General features: G+C 41.0%; 53 pseudogenes; all 53 read right to left on the bottom strand.

Moving 5' to 3' along the window:
- Window positions 1-1,239: 1,239 nt before the first annotated feature.
- LOC134579915 (5S ribosomal RNA) lies at window positions 1,240-1,358 on the bottom strand (annotated as a pseudogene).
- Window positions 1,359-1,492: 134 nt separating this feature from the next.
- LOC134579980 (5S ribosomal RNA) lies at window positions 1,493-1,611 on the bottom strand (annotated as a pseudogene).
- A 134-nt stretch (window positions 1,612-1,745) lies between these two features.
- Window positions 1,746-1,864, bottom strand: LOC134580056 (5S ribosomal RNA; annotated as a pseudogene).
- Window positions 1,865-2,251: 387 nt separating this feature from the next.
- Window positions 2,252-2,370, bottom strand: LOC134579916 (5S ribosomal RNA; annotated as a pseudogene).
- Window positions 2,371-2,504: 134 nt separating this feature from the next.
- LOC134580188 (5S ribosomal RNA) lies at window positions 2,505-2,623 on the bottom strand (annotated as a pseudogene).
- A 134-nt stretch (window positions 2,624-2,757) lies between these two features.
- LOC134579876 (5S ribosomal RNA) lies at window positions 2,758-2,876 on the bottom strand (annotated as a pseudogene).
- A 133-nt stretch (window positions 2,877-3,009) lies between these two features.
- LOC134580108 (5S ribosomal RNA) lies at window positions 3,010-3,128 on the bottom strand (annotated as a pseudogene).
- A 134-nt stretch (window positions 3,129-3,262) lies between these two features.
- On the bottom strand, window positions 3,263-3,381 carry LOC134580163 (5S ribosomal RNA; annotated as a pseudogene).
- A 630-nt stretch (window positions 3,382-4,011) lies between these two features.
- LOC134580116 (5S ribosomal RNA) lies at window positions 4,012-4,130 on the bottom strand (annotated as a pseudogene).
- Window positions 4,131-4,506: 376 nt separating this feature from the next.
- Window positions 4,507-4,625, bottom strand: LOC134579669 (5S ribosomal RNA; annotated as a pseudogene).
- A 134-nt stretch (window positions 4,626-4,759) lies between these two features.
- On the bottom strand, window positions 4,760-4,878 carry LOC134579918 (5S ribosomal RNA; annotated as a pseudogene).
- Window positions 4,879-5,012: 134 nt separating this feature from the next.
- LOC134580154 (5S ribosomal RNA) lies at window positions 5,013-5,131 on the bottom strand (annotated as a pseudogene).
- Window positions 5,132-5,265: 134 nt separating this feature from the next.
- On the bottom strand, window positions 5,266-5,384 carry LOC134580057 (5S ribosomal RNA; annotated as a pseudogene).
- Window positions 5,385-5,771: 387 nt separating this feature from the next.
- On the bottom strand, window positions 5,772-5,890 carry LOC134579877 (5S ribosomal RNA; annotated as a pseudogene).
- Window positions 5,891-6,023: 133 nt separating this feature from the next.
- Window positions 6,024-6,142, bottom strand: LOC134580120 (5S ribosomal RNA; annotated as a pseudogene).
- Window positions 6,143-6,276: 134 nt separating this feature from the next.
- On the bottom strand, window positions 6,277-6,395 carry LOC134580164 (5S ribosomal RNA; annotated as a pseudogene).
- Window positions 6,396-7,025: 630 nt separating this feature from the next.
- LOC134579878 (5S ribosomal RNA) lies at window positions 7,026-7,144 on the bottom strand (annotated as a pseudogene).
- Window positions 7,145-8,746: 1,602 nt separating this feature from the next.
- Window positions 8,747-8,865, bottom strand: LOC134580038 (5S ribosomal RNA; annotated as a pseudogene).
- Window positions 8,866-8,999: 134 nt separating this feature from the next.
- On the bottom strand, window positions 9,000-9,118 carry LOC134579981 (5S ribosomal RNA; annotated as a pseudogene).
- Window positions 9,119-9,252: 134 nt separating this feature from the next.
- Window positions 9,253-9,371, bottom strand: LOC134580059 (5S ribosomal RNA; annotated as a pseudogene).
- A 134-nt stretch (window positions 9,372-9,505) lies between these two features.
- LOC134580189 (5S ribosomal RNA) lies at window positions 9,506-9,624 on the bottom strand (annotated as a pseudogene).
- Window positions 9,625-9,758: 134 nt separating this feature from the next.
- Window positions 9,759-9,877, bottom strand: LOC134580104 (5S ribosomal RNA; annotated as a pseudogene).
- A 133-nt stretch (window positions 9,878-10,010) lies between these two features.
- LOC134580132 (5S ribosomal RNA) lies at window positions 10,011-10,129 on the bottom strand (annotated as a pseudogene).
- A 134-nt stretch (window positions 10,130-10,263) lies between these two features.
- Window positions 10,264-10,382, bottom strand: LOC134580165 (5S ribosomal RNA; annotated as a pseudogene).
- An 873-nt stretch (window positions 10,383-11,255) lies between these two features.
- On the bottom strand, window positions 11,256-11,374 carry LOC134579670 (5S ribosomal RNA; annotated as a pseudogene).
- A 134-nt stretch (window positions 11,375-11,508) lies between these two features.
- On the bottom strand, window positions 11,509-11,627 carry LOC134579856 (5S ribosomal RNA; annotated as a pseudogene).
- Window positions 11,628-11,761: 134 nt separating this feature from the next.
- LOC134579844 (5S ribosomal RNA) lies at window positions 11,762-11,880 on the bottom strand (annotated as a pseudogene).
- Window positions 11,881-12,014: 134 nt separating this feature from the next.
- LOC134579583 (5S ribosomal RNA) lies at window positions 12,015-12,133 on the bottom strand (annotated as a pseudogene).
- A 376-nt stretch (window positions 12,134-12,509) lies between these two features.
- LOC134580040 (5S ribosomal RNA) lies at window positions 12,510-12,628 on the bottom strand (annotated as a pseudogene).
- A 134-nt stretch (window positions 12,629-12,762) lies between these two features.
- LOC134579982 (5S ribosomal RNA) lies at window positions 12,763-12,881 on the bottom strand (annotated as a pseudogene).
- Window positions 12,882-13,015: 134 nt separating this feature from the next.
- LOC134580060 (5S ribosomal RNA) lies at window positions 13,016-13,134 on the bottom strand (annotated as a pseudogene).
- A 377-nt stretch (window positions 13,135-13,511) lies between these two features.
- LOC134579997 (5S ribosomal RNA) lies at window positions 13,512-13,630 on the bottom strand (annotated as a pseudogene).
- A 134-nt stretch (window positions 13,631-13,764) lies between these two features.
- LOC134579777 (5S ribosomal RNA) lies at window positions 13,765-13,883 on the bottom strand (annotated as a pseudogene).
- Window positions 13,884-14,260: 377 nt separating this feature from the next.
- On the bottom strand, window positions 14,261-14,379 carry LOC134579592 (5S ribosomal RNA; annotated as a pseudogene).
- Window positions 14,380-16,008: 1,629 nt separating this feature from the next.
- Window positions 16,009-16,127, bottom strand: LOC134579919 (5S ribosomal RNA; annotated as a pseudogene).
- Window positions 16,128-16,261: 134 nt separating this feature from the next.
- On the bottom strand, window positions 16,262-16,380 carry LOC134580037 (5S ribosomal RNA; annotated as a pseudogene).
- A 640-nt stretch (window positions 16,381-17,020) lies between these two features.
- On the bottom strand, window positions 17,021-17,139 carry LOC134579879 (5S ribosomal RNA; annotated as a pseudogene).
- A 133-nt stretch (window positions 17,140-17,272) lies between these two features.
- On the bottom strand, window positions 17,273-17,391 carry LOC134580144 (5S ribosomal RNA; annotated as a pseudogene).
- A 134-nt stretch (window positions 17,392-17,525) lies between these two features.
- LOC134580123 (5S ribosomal RNA) lies at window positions 17,526-17,644 on the bottom strand (annotated as a pseudogene).
- A 1,125-nt stretch (window positions 17,645-18,769) lies between these two features.
- LOC134579671 (5S ribosomal RNA) lies at window positions 18,770-18,888 on the bottom strand (annotated as a pseudogene).
- Window positions 18,889-19,022: 134 nt separating this feature from the next.
- Window positions 19,023-19,141, bottom strand: LOC134579857 (5S ribosomal RNA; annotated as a pseudogene).
- Window positions 19,142-19,275: 134 nt separating this feature from the next.
- LOC134579845 (5S ribosomal RNA) lies at window positions 19,276-19,394 on the bottom strand (annotated as a pseudogene).
- A 134-nt stretch (window positions 19,395-19,528) lies between these two features.
- On the bottom strand, window positions 19,529-19,647 carry LOC134579584 (5S ribosomal RNA; annotated as a pseudogene).
- Window positions 19,648-20,023: 376 nt separating this feature from the next.
- On the bottom strand, window positions 20,024-20,142 carry LOC134580041 (5S ribosomal RNA; annotated as a pseudogene).
- A 133-nt stretch (window positions 20,143-20,275) lies between these two features.
- LOC134580184 (5S ribosomal RNA) lies at window positions 20,276-20,394 on the bottom strand (annotated as a pseudogene).
- A 134-nt stretch (window positions 20,395-20,528) lies between these two features.
- LOC134580062 (5S ribosomal RNA) lies at window positions 20,529-20,647 on the bottom strand (annotated as a pseudogene).
- Window positions 20,648-20,781: 134 nt separating this feature from the next.
- LOC134580190 (5S ribosomal RNA) lies at window positions 20,782-20,900 on the bottom strand (annotated as a pseudogene).
- A 134-nt stretch (window positions 20,901-21,034) lies between these two features.
- On the bottom strand, window positions 21,035-21,153 carry LOC134579880 (5S ribosomal RNA; annotated as a pseudogene).
- A 1,125-nt stretch (window positions 21,154-22,278) lies between these two features.
- Window positions 22,279-22,397, bottom strand: LOC134580022 (5S ribosomal RNA; annotated as a pseudogene).
- Window positions 22,398-22,531: 134 nt separating this feature from the next.
- On the bottom strand, window positions 22,532-22,650 carry LOC134580042 (5S ribosomal RNA; annotated as a pseudogene).
- Window positions 22,651-22,783: 133 nt separating this feature from the next.
- Window positions 22,784-22,902, bottom strand: LOC134579983 (5S ribosomal RNA; annotated as a pseudogene).
- A 134-nt stretch (window positions 22,903-23,036) lies between these two features.
- LOC134580063 (5S ribosomal RNA) lies at window positions 23,037-23,155 on the bottom strand (annotated as a pseudogene).
- Window positions 23,156-23,289: 134 nt separating this feature from the next.
- On the bottom strand, window positions 23,290-23,408 carry LOC134580191 (5S ribosomal RNA; annotated as a pseudogene).
- Between the last annotated feature and the right edge of the window lie 43 nt (window positions 23,409-23,451).

A 23,451-nucleotide genomic window follows, 5' to 3' on the forward strand; every position in this document is an offset into this window, starting at 1 on the left:
TACGACACCTGAGGTTCCTAGTTGGTCTCCCATACAATTACTAACCAGGCCCGAGTCTGGATAGCTTCCGAGATTTGACTAGATCAGGCATTTTCAGACTGCTATGTCCATAAATTAAATTAGGAGAATGCGATCTCGCTAACGTTGGTAGAATATCAAACTCTGGTTGCGACAAAAGACAAGACGCTTCTGGATAGGGAAAAAAGTGGTCTGATTATGACATCATAATGCAAAAAAGAAATAAATAAAAGCTTACGGCACCTGAGGTTCCAAGTTGATTTCCCATACAAGTACTAACCAGGCCCGAGTCTGGATGGCTTCCAAGATCAGGCATTTTCAGACTGGTATGGCCATAAGTGAAGTTAAGACAATGCGATCTCGCTAATGTTGGTAGAATATCAAACACTGGTTGCGACAAAAGACAAGACGCTTCTGGATAGGGAAAAAATGGTCTGATTATGACATCATAATGCAAAAAAGAAATAAACAAAAGCTTACGGCACCTGAGGTTTCTAGTTGGTCTCCTATACAAGAACTAACCAGGCCTGAGTCTGGATGGCTTCCGAGATCTGACGAGATCAGGCATTTTCAGACTGGTATAGCCGTAAGTGAAATTAAGAGAATGCGATCTCGCTCATGTTGGTAGAATATCAAACACTGGTTGCGACAAAAGACAAGACGCTTCTGGATAGGGAAAAAATGGTCTGATTATGACATCATAATGCAAAAAAGAAATAAACAAAAGCTTACGGCACCTGAGGTTTCTAGTTGGTCTCCCATACAAGTACTAACCAGGCCCGAGTCTGGATGGCTTCAGAGATCTGACATTTTCAGACTGGTATGGCCCTAAGTGAAATTAAAAGAATGCAATCTCGCTAATGTTGGTAGAATATCAAACTCTGGTTGCGACAAAAGACAAGACGCTTCTGGATAGGGAAAAAAGTGGTCTGATTATGACATCATAATGCAAAAAAGAAATAAACAAAAGCTTACTGCACATGCGGTTCCTAGTTGGTCTCCCATACAAGTACGAACCAGGCCCAAGTCTGGATGGCTTTCGAGAGCTAATGAGATCAGGCATTTTTAGACTGGTATGGCCATAAGTGAAATTAAGAGAATGCGATCTCGCTAATGTTGGTAGAATATCAAACTCTGGTTGCGACAAAAGACAAGACGCTTCTGGATAGGGAAAAAATTGGTCTGATTATGACATCATAATGCAAAAAATAAATAAACAAAAGCTTACGGCACCTGAGGTTCCAAGTTGGTCTCCCATACAAGTACTAACCAGGCCCCAGTCTGGATGGCTTCAAAGATCTGACGAGATCAGGCATTTTCAGACTGGTTTGGCCATAAGTGAAGTTAAGATAATGCGATCTCGCTAATGTTGGTAGAATATCAAACACTGGTTGCGACAAAAGACAAGACGCTTCTGGATAGGGAAAAAAGTGGTCTGATTATGACATCATAATGCAAAAAATAAATAAACAAAAGCTTACGGCACCTGAGGTTCCTAGTTGGTCTCCCATACAAGTACTAACCAGGCCCGAGTCTGGATGGCTTCCGAGATCTGACGAGATCATAAATTTTTAGACTGGTATGGCCGTAAGTGAAATTAAGAGAATGCGATCTCACTAATGTTGGTAGAATATCAAACTCTAGTTGCGACAAAATACAAGACGCTTCTGGATAGGGAAAAAAGTGGTCTGATTATGACATCATAATGCAACAAAGAAATAAACAAAAGCTTACAACACCTGAGGTTCCTAGTTGGTCTCCCATAAAAGTACTAACCAGGCCCGAGTCTGGATGGCTTCAAAGATCTGACGAGATCAGGCATTTTCAGACTGGTTTGGCCATAAGTGAAGTTAAGATAATGCGATCTCGCTAATGTTGGTAGAATATCAAACTCTAGTTGCGACAAAAGACAAGACGCTTCTGGATAGGGAAAAAAGTGGTCTGATTATGACATCATAATGCAAAAAAGAAATAAACAAAAGCTTACTGCACCTGCGGTTCCTAGTTGGTCTCCCATACAAGTACGAACCAGGCCCGAGTCTGGATGGCTTTCGAGAGCTAATGAGATCAGGCATTTTTAGACTGGTATGGCCATAAGTGAAATTAAGAGAATGCGATCTCGCTAATGTTGGTAGAATATCAAACTCTGGTTGCGACAAAAGACAAGACGCTTCTGGATAGGGAAAAAATTGGTCTGATTATGACATCATAATGCAAAAAATAAATAAACAAAAGCTTACGGCACCTGAGGTTCCAAGTTGGTCTCCCATACAAGTACTAACCAGGCCCCAGTCTGGATGGCTTCAAAGATCTGACGAGATCAGGCATTTTCAGACTGGTTTGGCCATAAGTGAAGTTAAGATAATGCGATCTCGCTAATGTTGGTAGAATATCAAACACTGGTTTTGACAAAAGACAAGACGCTTTTGGATAGGGAAAAAAGTGGTCTGATTATGACATCATAATGCAAAAAATAAATAAACAAAAGCTTACGGCACCTGAGATACCAAGTTAGTCTCCCATACAAATACTAACCAAGCCCGAGTCTGGATGGCTTCCGAGATCTGACGAGATCAGGCATTTTCAGACTGGTATGGCCGTAATTGAAATTAAGAGAATGCGATCCCGCTAATGTTGGTAGAATATCAAACACTGGTTGCGACAAAAGACAAGACGCTTCTGGATAGGGAAAAAAGTGGTCTGATTATGACATCATAATGCAAAAAATAAATAAACAAAAGCTTACGGCACCTGAGGTTCCAAGTTGGTCTCCCATACAAGTACTAACCAGGCCCGAGTCTGGATGGCTTCAAAGATCTGACGAGATCAGGAATTTTCAGACTGGTTTGGCCATAAGTGAAGTTAAGATAATGCGATCTCGCTAATGTTGGTAGAATATCAAACACTGGTTGCGACAAAAGACAAGACGCTTCTGGATAGGGAAAAAATGGTCTGATTATGACATCATAATGCAAAAAAGAAATAAACAAAAGCTTACGGCACCTGAGTTTCCTAGTTGGTCTCCCATACAAGTACTAACCAGGCCCGAGTCTGGATGGCTTCCAAGATCTGACGAGATCAGGCATTTTCAGACTGGTATGGCCGTAAGTGTAATTATGGGAATGCGATTTCGCTAATGTTGGTAGAATATCAAACTCTGGTTGCGACAAAAGACAAGACGCTTCTGGATAGGGAAAAAAGTGGTCTGATTATGACATCATAATGCAAAAAAGAAATAAACAAAAGCTTACGGCACCTGAGTTGCCTAGTTGGTCTCCCATACAAGTACTAACCAGGCCCGAGTCTGGATGGCTTCCAAGATCTGACGAGATCAGGCATTTTCAGACTTGTATGGCCATAAGTGAAGTTAAGATAATGCGGTCTCGCTAATGTTGGTAGAATATCAAACACTGGTTGCGACAAAAGACAAGACACTTCTGGATAGGAAAAAAAGTGGTCTGATTATGACATCATAATGCAAAAAAGAAATAAACAAAAGCATACGACACCTGAGGTTCCTAGTTGGTCTCCCATACAATTACTAACCAGGCCCGAGTCTGGATAGCTTCCGTGATTTGACTATATCAGGCATTTTCAGACTGCTATGTCCATAAATTAAATTAGGAGAATGCGATCTCGCTAACGTTGGTAGAATATCAAACTCTGGTTGCGACAAAAGACAAGACGCTTCTGGATAGGGAAAAAAGTGGTCTGATTATGACATCATAATGCAAAAAAGAAATAAACAAAAGCTTACGGCACCTGAGGTTCCAAGTTGATTTCCCATACAAGTACTAACCAGGCCCGAGTCTGGATGGCTTCCAAGATCAGGCATTTTCAGACTGGTATGGCCATAAGTGAAGTTAAGACAATGCGATCTCGCTAATGTTGGTAGAATATCAAACACTGGTTGCGACAAAAGACAAGACGCTTTTGGATAGGGAAAAAAGTGGTCTGATTATGACATCCTAATGCAAAAAAGAAATAAACAAAAGTTTACAGCACCTGAGGTTTCTAGTTGGTCTCCCATACAAGAACTAACCAGGCCCGAGTCTGGATGGTTTCCGAGATCTGACGAGATCAGGCATTTTCAGACTGGTATAGCCGTAAGTGAAATTAAGAGAATGCGATCTCGCTCATGTTGGTAGAATATCAAACACTGGTTGCGACAAAAGACAAGACGCTTCTGGATAGGGAAAAAATGGTCTGATTATGACATCATAATGCAAAAAATAAATAAACAAAAGCTTACGGCAGCTGAGGTTTCTAGTTGGTCTCCCATACAAGTACTAACCAGGCCCGAGTGTGGATGGCTTCAGAGATCTGACATTTTCAGACTGGTATGGCCCTAAGTGAAATTAAAAGAATGCAATCTCGCTAATGTTGGTAGAATATCAAACTCTGGTTGCGACAAAAGACAAGACGCTTCTGGATAGGGGAAAAAATGGTCTGATTATGACATCATAATGCAAAAAAGAAATAAACAAAAGCTTACGGCACCTGAGTTTCCTAGTTGGTCTCCCATACAAGTACTAACCAGGCCCGAGTCTGGATGGCTGCCAAGATCTGATGAGATCAGGCATTTTCAGACTGGTATGGCCGTAAAGGTAATTATGAGAATGCGATCTCGCTAATGTTGGTAGAATATCAAACTCTGGTTGCGACAAAAGACAAGACGCTTCTGGATAGGGAAAAAATTGGTCTGATTATGACATCATAATGCAAAAAATAAATAAACAAAAGCTTACGGCACCTGAGGTTCCAAGTTGGTCTCCCATACAAGTACTAACCAGGCCCCAGTCTGGATGGCTTCAAAGATCTGACGAGATCAGGCATTTTCAGACTGGTTTGGCCATAAGTGAAGTTAAGATAATGCGATCTCGCTAATGTTGGTAGAATATCAAACACTGGTTGCGACAAAAGACAAGACGCTTCTGGATAGGGCAAAAAGTGGTCTGATTATGACATCATAATGCAAAAAATAAATAAACAAAAGCTTACGGCACCTGAGGTTCCTAGTTGGTCTCCCATACAAGTACTAACCAGGCCCGAGTCTGGATGGGTTCCGAGATCTGACGAGATCATAAATTTTTAGACTGGTATGGCCGTAAGTGAAATTAAGAGAATGCGATCTCACTAATGTTGGTAGAATATCAAACTCTAGTTGCGACAAAAGACAAGACGCTTCTAGATAGGGAAAAAAGTGGTCTGATTATGACATCATAATGCAACAAAGAAATAAACAAAAGCTTACAACACCTGAGGTTCCTAGTTGGTCTCCCATAAAAGTACTAACCAGGCCCGAGTCTGGATGGCTTCAAAGATCTGACGAGATCAGGCATTTTCAGACTGGTTTGGCCATAAGTGAAGTTAAGATAATGCGATCTCGCTAATGTTGGTAGAATATCAAACACTGGTTTTGACAAAAGACAAGACGCTTTTGGATAGGGAAAAAAGTGGTCTGATTATGACATCATAATGCAAAAAATAAATAAACAAAAGCTTACGGCACCTGAGATACCAAGTTAGTCTCCCATACAAATACTAACCAAGCCCGAGTCTGGATGGCTTCCGAGATCTGACGAGATCAGGCATTTTCAGACTGGTATGGCTGTAATTGAAATTAAGAGAATGCGATCCCGCTAATGTTGGTAGAATATCAAACACTGGTTGCGACAAAAGACAAGACGCTTCTGGATAGGGAAAAAAGTGGTCTGATTATGACATCATAATGCAAAAAATAAATAAACAAAAGCTTACGGCACCTGAGGTTCCAAGTTGGTCTCCCATACAAGTACTAACCAGGCCCGAGTCTGGATGGCTTCAAAGATCTGACGAGATCAGGAATTTTCAGACTGGTTTGGCCATAAGTGAAGTTAAGATAATGCGATCTCGCTAATGTTGGTAGAATATCAAACACTGGTTGCGACAAAAGACAAGACGCTTCTGGATAGGGAAAAAATGGTCTGATTATGACATCATAATGCAAAAAAGAAATAAACAAAAGCTTACGGCACCTGAGTTTCCTAGTTGGTCTCCCATACAAGTACTAACCAGGCCCGAGTCTGGATGGCTTCCAAGATCTGACGAGATCAGGCATTTTCAGACTGGTATGGCCGTAAGTGTAATTATGGGAATGCGATCTCGCTAATGTTGGTAGAATATCAAACTCTGGTTGCGACAAAAGACAAGACGCTTCTGGATAGGGAAAAAAGTGGTCTGATTATGACATCATAATGCAAAAAAGAAATAAACAAAAGCTTACGGCACCTGAGTTGCCTAGTTGGTCTCCCATACAAGTACTAACCAGGCCCGAGTCTGGATGGCTTCCAAGATCTGACGAGATCAGGCATTTTCAGACTTGTATGGCCATAAGTGAAGTTAAGATAATGCGGTCTCGCTAATGTTGGTAGAATATCAAACACTGGTTGCGACAAAAGACAAGACACTTCTGGATAGGAAAAAAAGTGGTCTGATTATGACATCATAATGCAAAAAAGAAATAAACAAAAGCATACGACACCTGAGGTTCCTAGTTGGTCTCCCATACAATTACTAACCAGGCCCGAGTCTGGATAGCTTTCGAGATTTGACTAGATCAGGCATTTTCAGACTGCTATGTCCATAAATTAAATTAGGAGAATGCGATCTCGCTAACGTTGGTAGAATATCAAACTCTGGTTGCGACAAAAGACAAGACGCTTCTGGATAGGGAAAAAAGTGGTCTGATTATGACATCATAATGCAAAAAAGAAATAAACAAAAGCTTACGGCACCTGAGGTTTCAAGTTGGTCTCCCAAACAAGTACTAACCAGGCCCGAGTCTGGATGGCATCAGAGATCTGACATTTTCAGACTGGTATGGCCCTAAGTGAAATTAATAGAATGCGATCTCGCTAATGTTGGTAGAATATCAAACTCTGGTTGCGACAAAAGGCAAGACGCTTCTGGATAGGGAAAAAAGTGGTCTGATTATGACATCATAATGCAAAAAATAAATAAACAAAAGCTTACGGCACCTGAGGTTCCAAGTTGGTCTCCCATACAAGTACTAACCAGGCCCGAGTCTGGATGGCTTCAAAGATCTGACGAGATCAGGAATTTTCAGACTGGTTTGGCCATAAGTGAAGTTAAGATAATGCGATCTCGCTAATGTTGGTAGAATATCAAACACTGCTTGCGACAAAAGACAAGACGCTTTTGGATAGGGAAAAAAGTGGTCTGATTATGACATCCTAATGCAAAAAAGAAATAAACAAAAGCTTACGGCACCTGAGGTTCCTAGTTGGTCTCCCATACAAGTACTAACCAGGCCCGAGTCTGGATGGCTTCAGAGATCTGACATTTTCAGACTGGTATGGCCCTAAGTGAAATTAAAAGAATGCAATCTCGCTAATGTTGGTAGAATATCAAACTCTGGTTGCGACAAAAGACAAGACGCTTCTGGATAGGGAAAAAAGTGGTCTGATTATGACATAATAATGCAAAAAACAAAAGCATACGACACCTGAGGTTCCAAGTTGGTCTCCCATACAAGTACTAACCAGGCCCGAGTCTGGATAGCTTCCGAGATCTGACTAGATCAGGCATTTTCAGACTGGTATGTCCTAAGTAAAATTAAGAGAATGCGATCTCGCTAATGTTGGTAGAATATCAAACTCTGGTTGCGACAAAAGACAAGACGCTTCTGGATAGGGAAAAAAGTGGTCTGATTATGACATCATAATGCAAAAAAGAAATAAACAAAAGCTTACGGCACCTGAGGTTCCAAGTTGATTTCCTATACAAGTACTAACCAGGCCCGAGTCTGGATGGCTTCCAAGATCAGGCATTTTCAGACTGGTATGGCCATAAGTGAAGTTAAGATAATGCGATCTCGCTAATGTTGGTAGAATATCAAACACTGGTTGCGACAAAAGACAAGACGCTTCTGGATAGGGAAAAAAGTGGTCTGATTATGACATCCTAATGCAAAAAAGAAATAAACAAAAGTTTACAGCACCTGAGGTTCATAGTTGGTCTCCCATACAAGAACTAACCAGGCCTGAGTCTGGATGGCTTCCGAGATCTGGCATTTTCAGACTGGTATAGCCGTAAGTGAAATTAAGAGAATGCGATCTCGCTCATGTTGGTAGAATATCAAACACTGGTTGCGACAAAAGACAAGACGCTTCTGGATAGGGAAAAAATGGTCTGATTATGACATCATAATGCAAAAAAGAAATAAACAAAAGCTTACGGCACCTGAGGTTTCTAGTTGGTCTCCCATACAAGTACTAACCAGGCCCGAGTCTGGATGGCTTCAGAGATCTGACATTTTCAGACTGGTATGGCCCTAAGTGAAATTAAAAGAATGCAATCTCGCTAATGTTGGTAGAATATCAAACTCTGGTTGCGACAAAAGACAAGACGCTTCTGGATAGGGAAAAAAGTGGTCTGATTATGACATCATAATGCAAAAAAGAAATAAACAAAAGCTTACTGCACCTGCGGTTCCTAGTTGGTCTCCCATACAAGTACGAACCAGGCCCGAGTCTGGATGGCTTTCGAGAGCTAATGAGATCAGGCATTTTTAGACTGGTATGGCCATAAGTGAAATTAAGAGAATGCGATCTCGCTAATGTTGGTAGAATATCAAACTCTGGTTGCGACAAAAGACAAGACGCTTCTGGATAGGGAAAAAATTGGTCTGATTATGACATCATAATGCAAAAAATAAATAAACAAAAGCTTACGGCACCTGAGGTTCCAAGTTGGTCTCCCATACAAGTACTAACCAGGCCCCAGTCTGGATTGATTCAAAGATCTGACGAGATCAGGCATTTTCAGACTGGTTTGGCCATAAGTGAAGTTAAGATAATGCGATCTCGCTAATGTTGGTAGAATATCAAACACTGGTTGCGACAAAAGACAAGACGCTTCTGGATAGGGAAAAAAGTGGTCTGATTATGACATCATAATGCAAAAAATAAATAAACAAAAGCTTACGGCACCTGAGGTTCCTAGTTGGTCTCCCATACAAGTACTAACCAGGCCCGAGTCTGGATGGCTTCCGAGATCTGACGAGATCATAAATTTTTAGACTGGTATGGCCGTAAGTGAAATTAAGAGAATGCGATCTCACTAATGTTGGTAGAATATCAAACTCTAGTTGCGACAAAAGACAAGACGCTTCTGGATAGGGAAAAAAGTGGTCTGATTATGACATCATAATGCAACAAAGAAATAAACAAAAGCTTACAACACCTGAGGTTCCTAGTTGGTCTCCCATAAAAGTACTAACCAGGCCCGAGTCTGGATGGCTTCAAAGATCTGACGAGATCAGGCATTTTCAGACTGGTTTGGCCATAAGTGAAGTTAAGATAATGCGATCTCGCTAATGTTGGTAGAATATCAAACACTGGTTTTGACAAAAGACAAGACGCTTTTGGATAGGGAAAAAAGTGGTCTGATTATGACATCATAAGGCAAAAAATAAATAAACAAAAGCTTACGGCACCTGAGATACCAAGTTAGTCTCCCATACAAATACTAACCAAGCCCGAGTCTGGATGGCTTCCGAGATCTGACGAGATCAGGCATTTTCAGACTGGTATGGCCGTAATTGAAATTAAGAGAATGCGATCCTGCTAATGTTGGTAGAATATCAAACACTGGTTGCGACAAAAGACAAGACGCTTCTGGATAGGGAAAAAAGTGGTCTGATTATGACATCATAATGCAAAAAATAAATAAACAAAAGCTTACGGCACCTGAGGTTCCAAGTTGGTCTCCTATACAAGTACTAACCAGGCCCGAGTCTGGATGGCTTCAAAGATCTGACGAGATCAGGAATTTTCAGACTGGTTTGGCCATAAGTGAAGTTAAGATAATGCGATCTCGCTAATGTTGGTAGAATATCAAACACTGGTTGCGACAAAAGACAAGACGCTTCTGGATAGGGAAAAAATGGTCTGATTATGACATCATAATGCAAAAAAGAAATAAACAAAAGCTTACGGCACCTGAGTTTCCTAGTTGGTCTCCCATACAAGTACTAACCAGGCCCGAGTCTGGATGGCTTCCAAGATCTGACGAGATCAGGCATTTTCAGACTGGTATGGCCGTAAGTGTAATTATGGGAATGCGATCTCGCTAATGTTGGTAGAATATCAAACTCTGGTTGCGACAAAAGACAAGACGCTTCTGGATAGGGAAAAAAGTGGTCTGATTATGACATCATAATGCAAAAAAGAAATAAACAAAAGCTTACGGCACCTGAGTTGCCTAGTTGGTCTCCCATACAAGTACTAACCAGGCCCGAGTCTGGATGGCTTCCAAGATCTGACGAGATCAGGCATTTTCAGACTTGTATGGCCATAAGTGAAGTTAAGATAATGCGGTCTCGCTAATGTTGGTAGAATATCAAACACTGGTTGCGACAAAAGACAAGACACTTCTGGATAGGAAAAAAAGTGGTCTGATTATGACATCATAATGCAAAAAAGAAATAAACAAAAGCATACGACACCTGAGGTTCCTAGTTGGTCTCCCATACAATTACTAACCAGGCCCGAGTCTGGATAGCTTCCGAGATTTGACTAGATCAGGCATTTTCAGACTGCTATGTCCATAAATTAAATTAGGAGAATGCGATCTCGCTAACGTTGGTAGAATATCAAACTCTGGTTGCGACAAAAGACAAGACGCTTCTGGATAGGGAAAAAAGTGGTCTGATTATGACATCATAATGCAAAAAAGAAATAAACAAAAGCTTACGGCACCTGAGGTTCCAAGTTGATTTCCCATACAAGTACTAACCAGGCCCGAGTCTGGATGGCTTCCAAGATCAGGCATTTTCAGACTGGTATGGCCATAAGTGAAGTTAAGACAATGCGATCTCGCTAATGTTGGTAGAATATCAAACACTGGTTGCGACAAAAGACAAGACGCTTTTGGATAGGGAAAAAAGTGGTCTGATTATGACATCCTAATGCAAAAAAGAAATAAACAAAAGTTTACAGCACCTGAGGTTTCTAGTTGGTCTCCCATACAAGAACTAACCAGGCCCGAGTCTGGATGGCTTCAGAGATCTGACATTTTCAGACTGGTATGGCCCTAAGTGAAATTAAAAGAATGCAATCTCGCTAATGTTGGTAGAATATCAAACTCTGGTTGCGACAAAAGACAAGACGCTTCTGGATAGGGGAAAAAATGGTCTGATTATGACATCATAATGCAAAAAAGAAATAAACAAAAGCTTACGGCACCTGAGTTTCCTAGTTGGTCTCCCATACAAGTACTAACCAGGCCCGAGTCTGGATGGCTGCCAAGATCTGATGAGATCAGGCATTTTCAGACTGGTATGGCCGTAAAGGTAATTATGAGAATGCGATCTCGCTAATGTTGGTAGAATATCAAACTCTGGTTGCGACAAAAGACAAGACGCTTCTGGATAGGGAAAAAAGTGGTCTGATTATGACATCCTAATGCAAAAAAGAAATAAACAAAAGCTTACGGCACCTGAGGTTCCTAGTTGGTCTCCCATACAAGAACTAACCAGGCCCGAGTCTGGATGGCTTCCGAGATCTGACGAGATCAGGCATTTTCAGACTGGTAAGGCCATAAGTGAAATTAATAGAATGCGATCTCGTTAATGTTGATAGAATATCAAACTCTGGTTGCGACAAAAGACAAGACGCTTCTGGATAGGGAAAAAAGTGGTCTGTTTATGACATCATAATGCAAAAAAGAAATGAACAAAAGCTTACGGCACCTGAGGTTCCTAGTTGGTCTCCCATACAAGTACTAACCAGGCCCGAGTCTGGATGGCTTCCCAGATCTGACGAGATCAGGCATTTTCAGACTGGTATGGCCATAAGTGAAGATAAGATAATGCGGTCTCGCTAATGTTGGTAGAATATCAAACACTGGTTGCGACAAAAGACAAGACACTTCTGGATAGGAAAAAAAGTGGTCTGATTATGACATCCTAATGCAAAAAAGAAATAAACAAAAGCTTACGCCACCTGAGGTTCCTAGTTGGTCTCCCATACAAGTACTAACCAAGCCCGAGTCTGGATGGCTTCCGAGAACTGACGAGGTCAGGCATTTTCAGACTAGTATAGCCGTAAGTGAAATTAAGAGAATGCGATCTCGCTTATGTTGGTAGAATATCAAACACTGGTTGCGACAAAAGACAAGACGCTTCTGGATAGGGAAAAAATGGTCTGATTATGACATCATAATGCAAAAAAGAAATAAACAAAAGCTTACGGCACCTGAGGTTTCTAGTTGGTCTCCCATACAAGTACTAACCAGACCCGAGTCTGGATGGCTTCAGAGATCAGGCATTTTCAAACTGGTATGGCCATAAGTGAAATTAATAGAATGCGATCTCGCTAATGTTGGTAGAATATCAAACTCTGGTTGCGACAAAAGACAAGACGCTTCTGGATAGGGAAAAAAGTGGTCTGATTATGACATCATAATGCAAAAAATAAATAAACAAAAGCTTACGGCACCTGAGGTTCCAAGTTGGTCTCCCATACAAGTACTAACCAGGCCCCAGTCTGGATTGATTCAAAGATCTGACGAGATCAGGCATTTTCAGACTGGTTTGGCCATAAGTGAAGTTAAGATAATGCGATCTCGCTAATGTTGGTAGAATATCAAACACTGGTTGCGACAAAAGACAAGACGCTTCTGGATAGGGAAAAAAGTGGTCTGATTATGACATCATAATGCAAAAAATAAATAAACAAAAGCTTACGGCACCTGAGGTTCCTAGTTGGTCTCCCATACAAGTACTAACCAGGCCCGAGTCTGGATGGCTTCCGAGATCTGACGAGATCATAAATTTTTAGACTGGTATGGCCGTAAGTGAAATTAAGAGAATGCGATCTCACTAATGTTGGTAGAATATCAAACTCTAGTTGCGACAAAAGACAAGACGCTTCTGGATAGGGAAAAAAGTGGTCTGATTATGACATCATAATGCAACAAAGAAATAAACAAAAGCTTACAACACCTGAGGTTCCTAGTTGGTCTCCCATAAAAGTACTAACCAGGCCCGAGTCTGGATGGCTTCAAAGATCTGACGAGATCAGGCATTTTCAGACTGGTTTGGCCATAAGTGAAGTTAAGATAATGCGATCTCGCTAATGTTGGTAGAATATCAAACACTGGTTTTGACAAAAGACAAGACGCTTTTGGATAGGGAAAAAAGTGGTCTGATTATGACATCATAAGGCAAAAAATAAATAAACAAAAGCTTACGGCACCTGAGGTTTCTAGTTGGTCTCCCATACAAGTACTAACCAGGCCTGAGTCTGGATGGCTTCAGAGATCTGACATTTTCAGACTGGTATGGCCCTAAGTGAAATTAAAAGAATGCAATCTCGCTAATGTTGGTAGAATATCAAACTCTGGTTGCGACAAAAGACAAGACGCTTCTGGATAGGGAAAAAAATGGTCTGATTATGACATCATAATGCAAAAAAGAAATAAACAAAAGCTTACGGCACCTGAGTTTCCTAGTTGGTCTCCCATACAAGTACTAACCAGGCCCGAGTCTGGATGGCTTCCAAGATCTGATGAGATCAGGCATTTTCAGACTGGTATGGCCGTAAGGGTAATTATGAGAATGCGATCTCGCTAATGTTGGTAGAATATCAAACTCTAGTTGCGACAAAAGACAAGACGCTTCTGGATAGGGAAAAAAGTGGTCTGATTATGACATCATAATGCAAAAAAGAAATAAACAAAAGCTTACGGCACCTGAGTTTCCTAGTTGGTCTCCCATACAAGTACTAACCAGGCCCGAGTCTAGATGGCTTCCAAGATCTGACGAGATCAGGCATTTTCAGACTGGTATGGCCATAAGTGAAGTTAAGATAAAGCGATCTCGCTAATGTTGGTAGAATATCAAACACTGGTTGCAACAAAAGACAAGACGCTTTTGGATAGGGAAAAAAGTGGTCTGATAATGAGATCCTAATGCAAAAAAGAAATAAACAAAAGCTTACGGCACCTGAGGTTTCTAGTTGGTCTCCCATACAAGTACTAACCAGGCCCGAGTCTGGATGGCTTCAGAGATCTGACATTTTCAGACTGGTATGGCCCTAAGTGAAATTAAAAGAATGCAATCTCGCTAATGTTGGTAGAATATCAAACTCTGGTTGCGACAAAAGACAAGACGCTTCTGGATAGGGAAAAAAATGGTCTGATTATGACATCATAATGCAAAAAAGAAATAAACAAAAGCTTACGGCACCTGAGGTTCCTAGTTGGTCTCCCATACAAGTACTAACCAGGCCCGAGTCTGGATGGCTTCCAAGATCTGACGAGATCATACATTTTTAGACTGGTATAGCCGTAAGTGAAATTAAGAGAATGCGATCTCACTAATGTTGGTAGAATATCAAACTCTAGTTGCGACAAAAGACAAGACGCTTCTGGATAGGGAAAAAAGTGGTCTGATTATGACAACATAATGCAACAAAGAAATAAACAAAAGTTTACAACACCTGAGGTTCCTAGTTGGTCTCCCATAAAAATACTAACCAGGCCCGAGTCTGGATGGCTTCAAAGATCTGACGAGATCAGGCATTTTCAGACTGGTTTGGCCATAAGTGAAGTTAAGATAATGCGATCTCGCTAATGTTGGTAGAATATCAAACACTGGTTTTGACAAAAGACAAGACGCTTTTGGATAGGGAAAAAAGTGTCTGATTATGACATCATAATGCAAAAAATAAATAAACAAAAGCTTACGGCAGCTGAGATACCAAGTTAGTCTCCCATACAAATACTAACCAAGCCCGAGTCTGGATGGCTTCCGAGATCAGGCATTTTCAGACTAATATGGCCGTAATTGAAATTAAGAGAATGCGATCCCGCTAATGTTGGTAGAATATCAAACACTGGTTGCGACAAAAGACAAGACGCTTCTGGATAGGGAAAAAAGTGGTCTGATTATGACATCATAATGCAAAAAATAAATAAACAAAAGCGTACGGCACCTGAGGTTCCAAGTTGGTCTCCCATACAAGTACTAACCAGGCCTGAGTCTGGATGGCTTCAAAGATCTGACGAGATCAGGAATTTTCAGACTGGTTTGGCCATAAGTGAAGTTAAGATAATGCGATCTCGCTAATGTTGGTAGAATATCAAACACTGGTTGCGACAAAAGACAAGACGCTTCTGGATAGGGAAAAAATGGTCTGATTATGACATCATAATGCAAAAAAGAAATAAACAAAAGCGTACAGCACCTGAGGTTCATTGTTGGTCTCCCATACAAGAACTAACCAGGCCTGAGTCTGGATGGCTTCCGAGATCTGACGAGTTCAGGCATTTTCAGACTGGTATAGCTGTAAGTGAAATTAAGAGAATGCGATCTCGCTCATGTTGGTAGAATATCAAACACTGGTTGCGACAAAAGACAAGACGCTTCTGGATAGGGAAAAAATGGTCTGATTATGACATCATAATGCAAAAAAGAAATAAACAAAAGCTTACGGCACCTGAGGTTTCTAGTTGGTCTCCCATACAAGTACTAACCAGGCCCGAGTCTGGATGGCTTCAGAGATCTGACATTTTCAGACTGGTATGGCCCTAAGTGAAATTAAAAGAATGCAATCTCGCTAATGTTGGTAGAATATCAAACTCTGGTTGCGACAAAAGACAAGACGCTTTTGGATAGGGAAAAAAGTGGTCTGATTATGACATCATAATGCAAAAAAGAAATAAACAAAAGCTTACTGCACCTGCGGTTCCTAGTTGGTCTCCCATACAAGTACGAACCAGGCCCGAGTCTGGATGGCTTTCGAGAGCTAATGAGATCAGGCATTTTTAGACTGGTATGGCCATAAGTGAAATTAAGAGAATGCGATCTCGCTAATGTTGGTAGAATATCAAACTCTGGTTGCGACAAAAGACAAGACGCTTCTGGATAGGGAAAAAATTGGTCTGATTATGACATCATAATGCAAAAAATAAATAAACAAAAGCTTACGGCACCTGAGGTTCCAAGTTGGTCTCCCATACAAGTACTAACCAGGCCCCAGTCTGGATGGCTTCAAAGATCTGACGAGATCAGGCATTTTCAGACTGGTTTGGCCATAAGTGAAGTTAAGATAATGCGATCTCGCTAATGTTGGTAGAATATCAAACACTGGTTGCGACAAAAGACAAGACGCTTCTGGATAGGGAAAAAAGTGGTCTGATTATGACATCATAATGCAAAAAATAAATAAACAAAAGCTTACGGCACCTGAGGTTCCTAGTTGGTCTCCCATACAAGTACTAACCAGGCCCGAGTCTGGATGGCTTCCGAGATCTGACGAGATCATAAATTTTTAGACAGGTATGGCCGTAAGTGAAATTAAGAGAATGCGATCTCACTAATGTTGGTAGAATATCAAACTCTAGTTGCGACAAAAGACAAGACGCTTCTGGATAGGGAAAAAAGTGGTCTGATTATGACATCATAATGCAACAAAGAAATAAACAAAAGCTTACAACACCTGAGGTTCCTAGTTGGTCTCCCATAAAAGTACTAACCAGGGCCGAGTCTGGATGGCTTCAAAGATCTGACGAGATCAGGCATTTTCAGACTGGTTTGGCCATAAGTGAAGTTAAGATAATGCGATCTCGCTAATGTTGGTAGAATATCAAACACTGGTTTTGACAAAAGACAAGACGCTTTTGGATAGGGAAAAAAGTGGTCTGATTATGACATCATAATGCAAAAAATAAATAAACAAAAGCTTACGGCACCTGAGATACCAAGTTAGTCTCCCATACAAATACTAACCAAGCCCGAGTCTGGATGGCTTCCGAGATCTGACGAGATCAGGCATTTTCAGACTGGTATGGCCATAATTGAAATTAAGAGAATGCGATCCCGCTAATGTTGGTAGAATATCAAACACTGGTTGCGACAAAAGACAAGACGCTTCTGGATAGGGAAAAAAGTGGTCTGATTATGACATCATAATGCAAAAAATAAATAAACAAAAGCTTACGGCACCTGAGGTTCCAAGTTGGTCTCCCATACAAGTACTAACCAGGCCCGAGTCTGGATGGCTTCAAAGATCTGACGAGATCAGGAATTTTCAGACTGGTTTGGCCATAAGTGAAGTTAAGATAATGCGATCTCGCTAATGTTGGTAGAATATCAAACACTGGTTGCGACAAAAGACAAGACGCTTCTGGATAGGGAAAAAATGGTCTGATTATGACATCATAATGCAAAAAAGAAATAAACAAAAGCTTACGGCACCTGAGTTTCCTAGTTGGTCTCCCATACAAGTACTAACCAGGCCCGAGTCTGGATGGCTTCCAAGATCTGACGAGATCAGGCATTTTCAGACTGGTATGGCCGTAAGTGTAATTATGGGAATGCGATCTCGCTAATGTTGGTAGAATATCAAACTCTGGTTGCGACAAAAGACAAGACGCTTCTGGATAGGGAAAAAAGTGGTCTGATTATGACATCATAATGCAAAAAAGAAATAAACAAAAGCTTACGGCACCTGAGTTGCCTAGTTGGTCTCCCATACAAGTACTAACCAGGCCCAAGTCTGGATGGCTTCCAAGATCTGACGAGATCAGGCATTTTCAGACTTGTATGGCCATAAGTGAAGTTAAGATAATGCGGTCTCGCTAATGTTGGTAGAATATCAAACACTGGTTGCGACAAAAGACAAGACACTTCTGGATAGGAAAAAAAGTGGTCTGATTATGACATCATAATGCAAAAAAGAAATAAACAAAAGCATACGACACCTGAGGTTCCTAGTTGGTCTCCCATACAATTACTAACCAGGCCCGAGTCTGGATAGCTTCCGAGATTTGACTAGATCAGGCATTTTCAGACTGCTATGTCCATAAATTAAATTAGGAGAATGCGATCTCGCTAACGTTGGTAGAATATCAAACTCTGGTTGCGACAAAAGACAAGACGCTTCTGGATAGGGAAAAAAGTGGTCTGATTATGACATCATAATGCAAAAAAGAAATAAACAAAAGCTTACGGCACCTGAGGTTCCAAGTTGATTTCCCATACAAGTACTAACCAGGCCCGAGTCTGGATGGCTTCCAAGATCAGGCATTTTCAGACTGGTATGGCCATAAGTGAAGTTAAGACAATGCGATCTCGCTAATGTTGGTAGAATATCAAACACTGGTTGCGACAAAAGACAAGACGCTTTTGGATAGGGAAAAAAGTGGTCTGATTATGACATCCTAATGCAAAAAAGAAATAAACAAAAGTTTACAGCACCTGAGGTTTCTAGTTGGTCTCCCATACAAGAACTAACCAGGCCCGAGTCTGGATGGTTTCCGAGATATGACGAGATCAGGCATTTTCAGACTGGTATAGCCGTAAGTGAAATTAAGAGAATGCGATCTCGCTCATGTTGGTAGAATATCAAACACTGGTTGCGACAAAAAAAAAGACGCTTCTGGATAGGGAAAAAATGGTCTGATTATGACATCATAATGCAAAAAATAAATAAACAAAAGCTTACGGCAGCTGAGGTTTCTAGTTGGTCTCCCATACAAGTACTAACCAGGCCCGAGTCTGGATGGCTTCAGAGATCTGACATTTTCAGACTGGTATGGCCCTAAGTGAAATTAAAAGAATGCAATCTCGCTAATGTTGGTAGAATATCAAACTCTGGTTGCGACAAAAGACAAGACGCTTCTGGATAGGGGAAAAAATGGTCTGATTATGACATCATAATGCAAAAAAGAAATAAACAAAAGCTTACGGCACCTGAGTTTCCTAGTTGGTCTCCCATACAAGTACTAACCAGGCCCGAGTCTGGATGGCTGCCAAGATCTGATGAGATCAGGCATTTTCAGACTGGTATGGCCGTAAAGGTAATTATGAGAATGCGATCTCGCTAATGTTGGTAGAATATCAAACTCTGGTTGCGACAAAAGACAAGACGCTTCTGGATAGGGAAAAAAGTGGTCTGATTATGACATCCTAATGCAAAAAAGAAATAAACAAAAGCTTACGGCACCTGAGGTTCCTAGTTGGTCTCCCATACAAGAACTAACCAGGCCCGAGTCTGGATGGCTTCCGAGATCTGACGAGATCAGGCATTTTCAGACTGGTAAGGCCATAAGTGAAATTAATAGAATGCGATCTCGTTAATGTTGATAGAATATCAAACTCTGGTTGCGACAAAAGACAAGACGCTTCTGGATAGGGAAAAAAGTGGTCTGTTTATGACATCATAATGCAAAAAAGAAATGAACAAAAGCTTACGGCACCTGAGGTTCCTAGTTGGTCTCCCATACAAGTACTAACCAGGCCCGAGTCTGGATGGCTTCCCAGATCTGACGAGATCAGGCATTTTCAGACTGGTATGGCCATAAGTGAAGATAAGATAATGCGGTCTCGCTAATGTTGGTAGAATATCAAACACTGGTTGCGACAAAAGACAAGACACTTCTGGATAGGAAAAAAAGTGGTCTGATTATGACATCCTAATGCAAAAAAGAAATAAACAAAAGCTTACGCCACCTGAGGTTCCTAGTTGGTCTCCCATACAAGTACTAACCAAGCCCGAGTCTGGATGGCTTCCGAGAACTGACGAGGTCAGGCATTTTCAGACTAGTATAGCCGTAAGTGAAATTAAGAGAATGCGATCTCGCTTATGTTGGTAGAATATCAAACACTGGTTGCGACAAAAGACAAGACGCTTCTGGATAGGGAAAAAATGGTCTGATTATGACATCATAATGCAAAAAAGAAATAAACAAAAGCTTACAGCACCTGAGGTTTCTAGTTGGTCTCCCATACAAGTACTAACCAGACCCGAGTCTGGATGGCTTCAGAGATCAGGCATTTTCAAACTGGTATGGCCATAAGTGAAATTAATAGAATGCGCTCTCGCTAATGTTGGTAGAATATCAAACTCTGGTTGCGACAAAAGACAAGACGCTTCTGGATAGGGAAAAAAGTGGTCTGATTATGACATCATAATGCAAAAAATAAATAAACAAAAGCTTACGGCACCTGAGGTTCCAAGTTGGTCTCCCATACAAGTACTAACCAGGCCCCAGTCTGGATTGATTCAAAGATCTGACGAGATCAGGCATTTTCAGACTGGTTTGGCCATAAGTGAAGTTAAGATAATGCGATCTCGCTAATGTTGGTAGAATATCAAACACTGGTTGCGACAAAAGACAAGACGCTTCTGGATAGGGAAAAAAGTGGTCTGATTATGACATCATAATGCAAAAAATAAATAAACAAAGCTTACGGCACCTGAGGTTCCTAGTTGGTCTCCCATACAAGTACTAACCAGGCCCGAGTCTGGATGGCTTCCGAGATCTGACAAGATCATAAATTTTTAGACTGGTATGGCCGTAAGTGAAATTAAGAGAATGCGATCTCACTAATGTTGGTAGAATATCAAACTCTAGTTGCGACAAAAGACAAGACGCTTCTGGATAGGGAAAAAAGTGGTCTGATTATGACATCATAATGCAACAAAGAAATAAACAAAAGCTTACAACACCTGAGGTTCCTAGTTGGTCTCCCATAAAAGTACTAACCAGGCCCGAGTCTGGATGGCTTCAAAGATCTGACGAGATCAGGCATTTTCAGACTGGTTTGGCCATAAGTGAAGTTAAGATAATGCGATCTCGCTAATGTTGGTAGAATATCAAACACTGGTTTTGACAAAAGACAAGACGCTTTTGGATAGGGAAAAAAGTGGTCTGATTATGACATCATAAGGCAAAAAATAAATAAACAAAAGCTTACGGCACCTGAGATACCAAGTTAGTCTCCCATACAAATACTAACCAAGCCCGAGTCTGGATGGCTTCCGAGATCTGACGAGATCAGGCATTTTCAGACTGGTATGGCCGTAATTGAAATTAAGAGAATGCGATCCCGCTAATGTTGGCAGAATATCAAACACTGGTTGCGACAAAAGACAAGACGCTTCTGGATAGGGAAAAAAGTGGTCTGATTATGACATCATAATGCAAAAAATAAATAAACAAAAGCTTACGGCACCTGAGGTTCCAAGTTGGTCTCCCATACAAGTACTAACCAGGCCCGAGTCTGGATGGCTTCAAAGATCTGACGAGATCAGGAATTTTCAGACTGGTTTGGCCATAAGTGAAGTAAAGATAATGCGATCTCGCTAATGTTGGTAGAATATCAAACACTGGTTGCGACAAAAGACAAGACACTTCTGGATAGGAAAAAAAGTGGTCTGATTATGACATCCTAATGCAAAAAAGAAATAAACAAAAGCTTACGCCACCTGAGGTTCCTAGTTGGTCTCCCATACAAGTACTAACCAAGCCCGAGTCTGGATGGCTTCCGAGATCTGACGAGGTCAGGCATTTTCAGACTGGTATATCCGTAAGTGAAATTAAGAAAATGCGATCTCGCTTATGTTGGTAGAATATCAAACACTGGTTGCGACAAAAGACAAGACGCTTCTGGATAGGGAAAAAATGGTCTGATTATGACATCATAATGCAAAAAAGAAATAAACAAAAGCTTACGGCACCTGAGGTTTCTAGTTGGTCTCCCAAACAAGTACTAACCAGGCCCGAGTCTGGATGGCTTCAGAGATCTGACATTTTCAGACGGGTATGGCCCTAAGTAAAATCAATAGAATGCGATCTCGCTAATGTTGGTAGAATATCAAACTCTGGTTGCGACAAAAGACAAGACGCTTCTGGATAGGGAAAAAAGTGGTCTGATTATGACATCATAATGCAAAAAAGAAATGAACAAAAGCTTACGCCACCTGAGGTTCCTAGTTGGTCTCCCATACAAGTACTAACCAAGCCCGAATCTGGATGGCTTCCGAGATCTGACGAGGTCAGGCATTTTCAGACTAGTATAGCCGTAAGTGAAATTAAGAGAATGCGATCTCGCTTATGTTGGTAGAATATAAAACTCTGGTTGCGACAAAAAAAAAGACGCTTCTGGATAGGGAAAAAAGTGGTCTGATTATGACATCATAATGCAAAAAAGAAATAAACAAAAGCTTACGGCACCTGAGGTTTCAAGTTAGTCTCCCAAACAAGTACTAACCAGGCCCGAGTCTGGATGGTATCAGAGATCTGACATTTTCAGACTGGTATGGCCCTAAGTGAAATTAATAGAATGCAATCTCGCTAATGTTGGTAGAATATCAAACTCTGGTTGCGACAAAAGGCAAGACGCTTCTGGATAGGGAAAAAAGTGGTCTGATTATGACATCATAATGCAAAAAAGAAATGAACAAAAGCTTACGGCACCTGAGGTTCCTAGTTGGTCTCCCATACAAGTACTAACCAGGCCCGAGTCTGGATGGCTTCCAAGATTTTACGAGATCAGGCATTTTCAGACTGGTATGGCCATAAGTGAAGTGAAGATAATGCGGTCTCGCTAATGTTGGTAGAATATCAAACACTGGTTGCGACAAAAGACAAGACACTTCTGGATAGGGAAAAAAGTGGTCTGATTATGACATCATAATGCAAAAAATAAATAAACAAAAGCTTACGGCACCTGAGGTTCCAAGTTGGTCTCCCATACAAGTACTAACCAGGCCCCAGTCTGGATTGATTCAAAGATCTGACGAGATCAGGCATTTTCAGACTGGTTTGGCCATAAGTGAAGTTAAGATAATGCGATCTCGCTAATGTTGGTAGAATATCAAACACTGGTTGCGACAAAAGACAAGACGCTTCTGGATAGGGAAAAAAGTGGTCTGATTATGACATCATAATGCAAAAAATAAATAAACAAAGCTTACGGCACCTGAGGTTCCTAGTTGGTCTCCCATACAAGTACTAACCAGGCCCGAGTCTGGATGGCTTCCGAGATCTGACGAGATCATAAATTTTTAGACTGGTATGGCCGTAAGTGAAATTAAGAGAATGCGATCTCACTAATGTTGGTAGAATATCAAACTCTAGTTGCGACAAAAGACAAGACGCTTCTGGATAGGGAAAAAAGTGGTCTGATTATGACATCATAATGCAACAAAGAAATAAACAAAAGCTTACAACACCTGAGGTTCCTAGTTGGTCTCCCATAAAAGTACTAACCAGGCCCGAGTCTGGATGGCTTCAAAGATCTGACGAGATCAGGCATTTTCAGACTGGTTTGGCCATAAGTGAAGTTAAGATAATGCGATCTCGCTAATGTTGGTAGAATATCAAACACTGGTTTTGACAAAAGACAAGACGCTTTTGGATAGGGAAAAAAGTGGTCTGATTATGACATCATAAGGCAAAAAATAAATAAACAAAAGCTTACGGCACCTGAGATACCAAGTTAGTCTCCCATACAAATACTAACCAAGCCCGAGTCTGGATGGCTTCCGAGATCTGACGAGATCAGGCATTTTCAGACTGGTATGGCCGTAATTGAAATTAAGAGAATGCGATCCCGCTAATGTTGGTAGAATATCA

Source organism: Pelobates fuscus, chromosome 12 (assembly GCF_036172605.1).
Source record: "Pelobates fuscus isolate aPelFus1 chromosome 12, aPelFus1.pri, whole genome shotgun sequence".
Classification (NCBI taxonomy): Eukaryota; Metazoa; Chordata; class Amphibia; order Anura; family Pelobatidae; genus Pelobates; species Pelobates fuscus.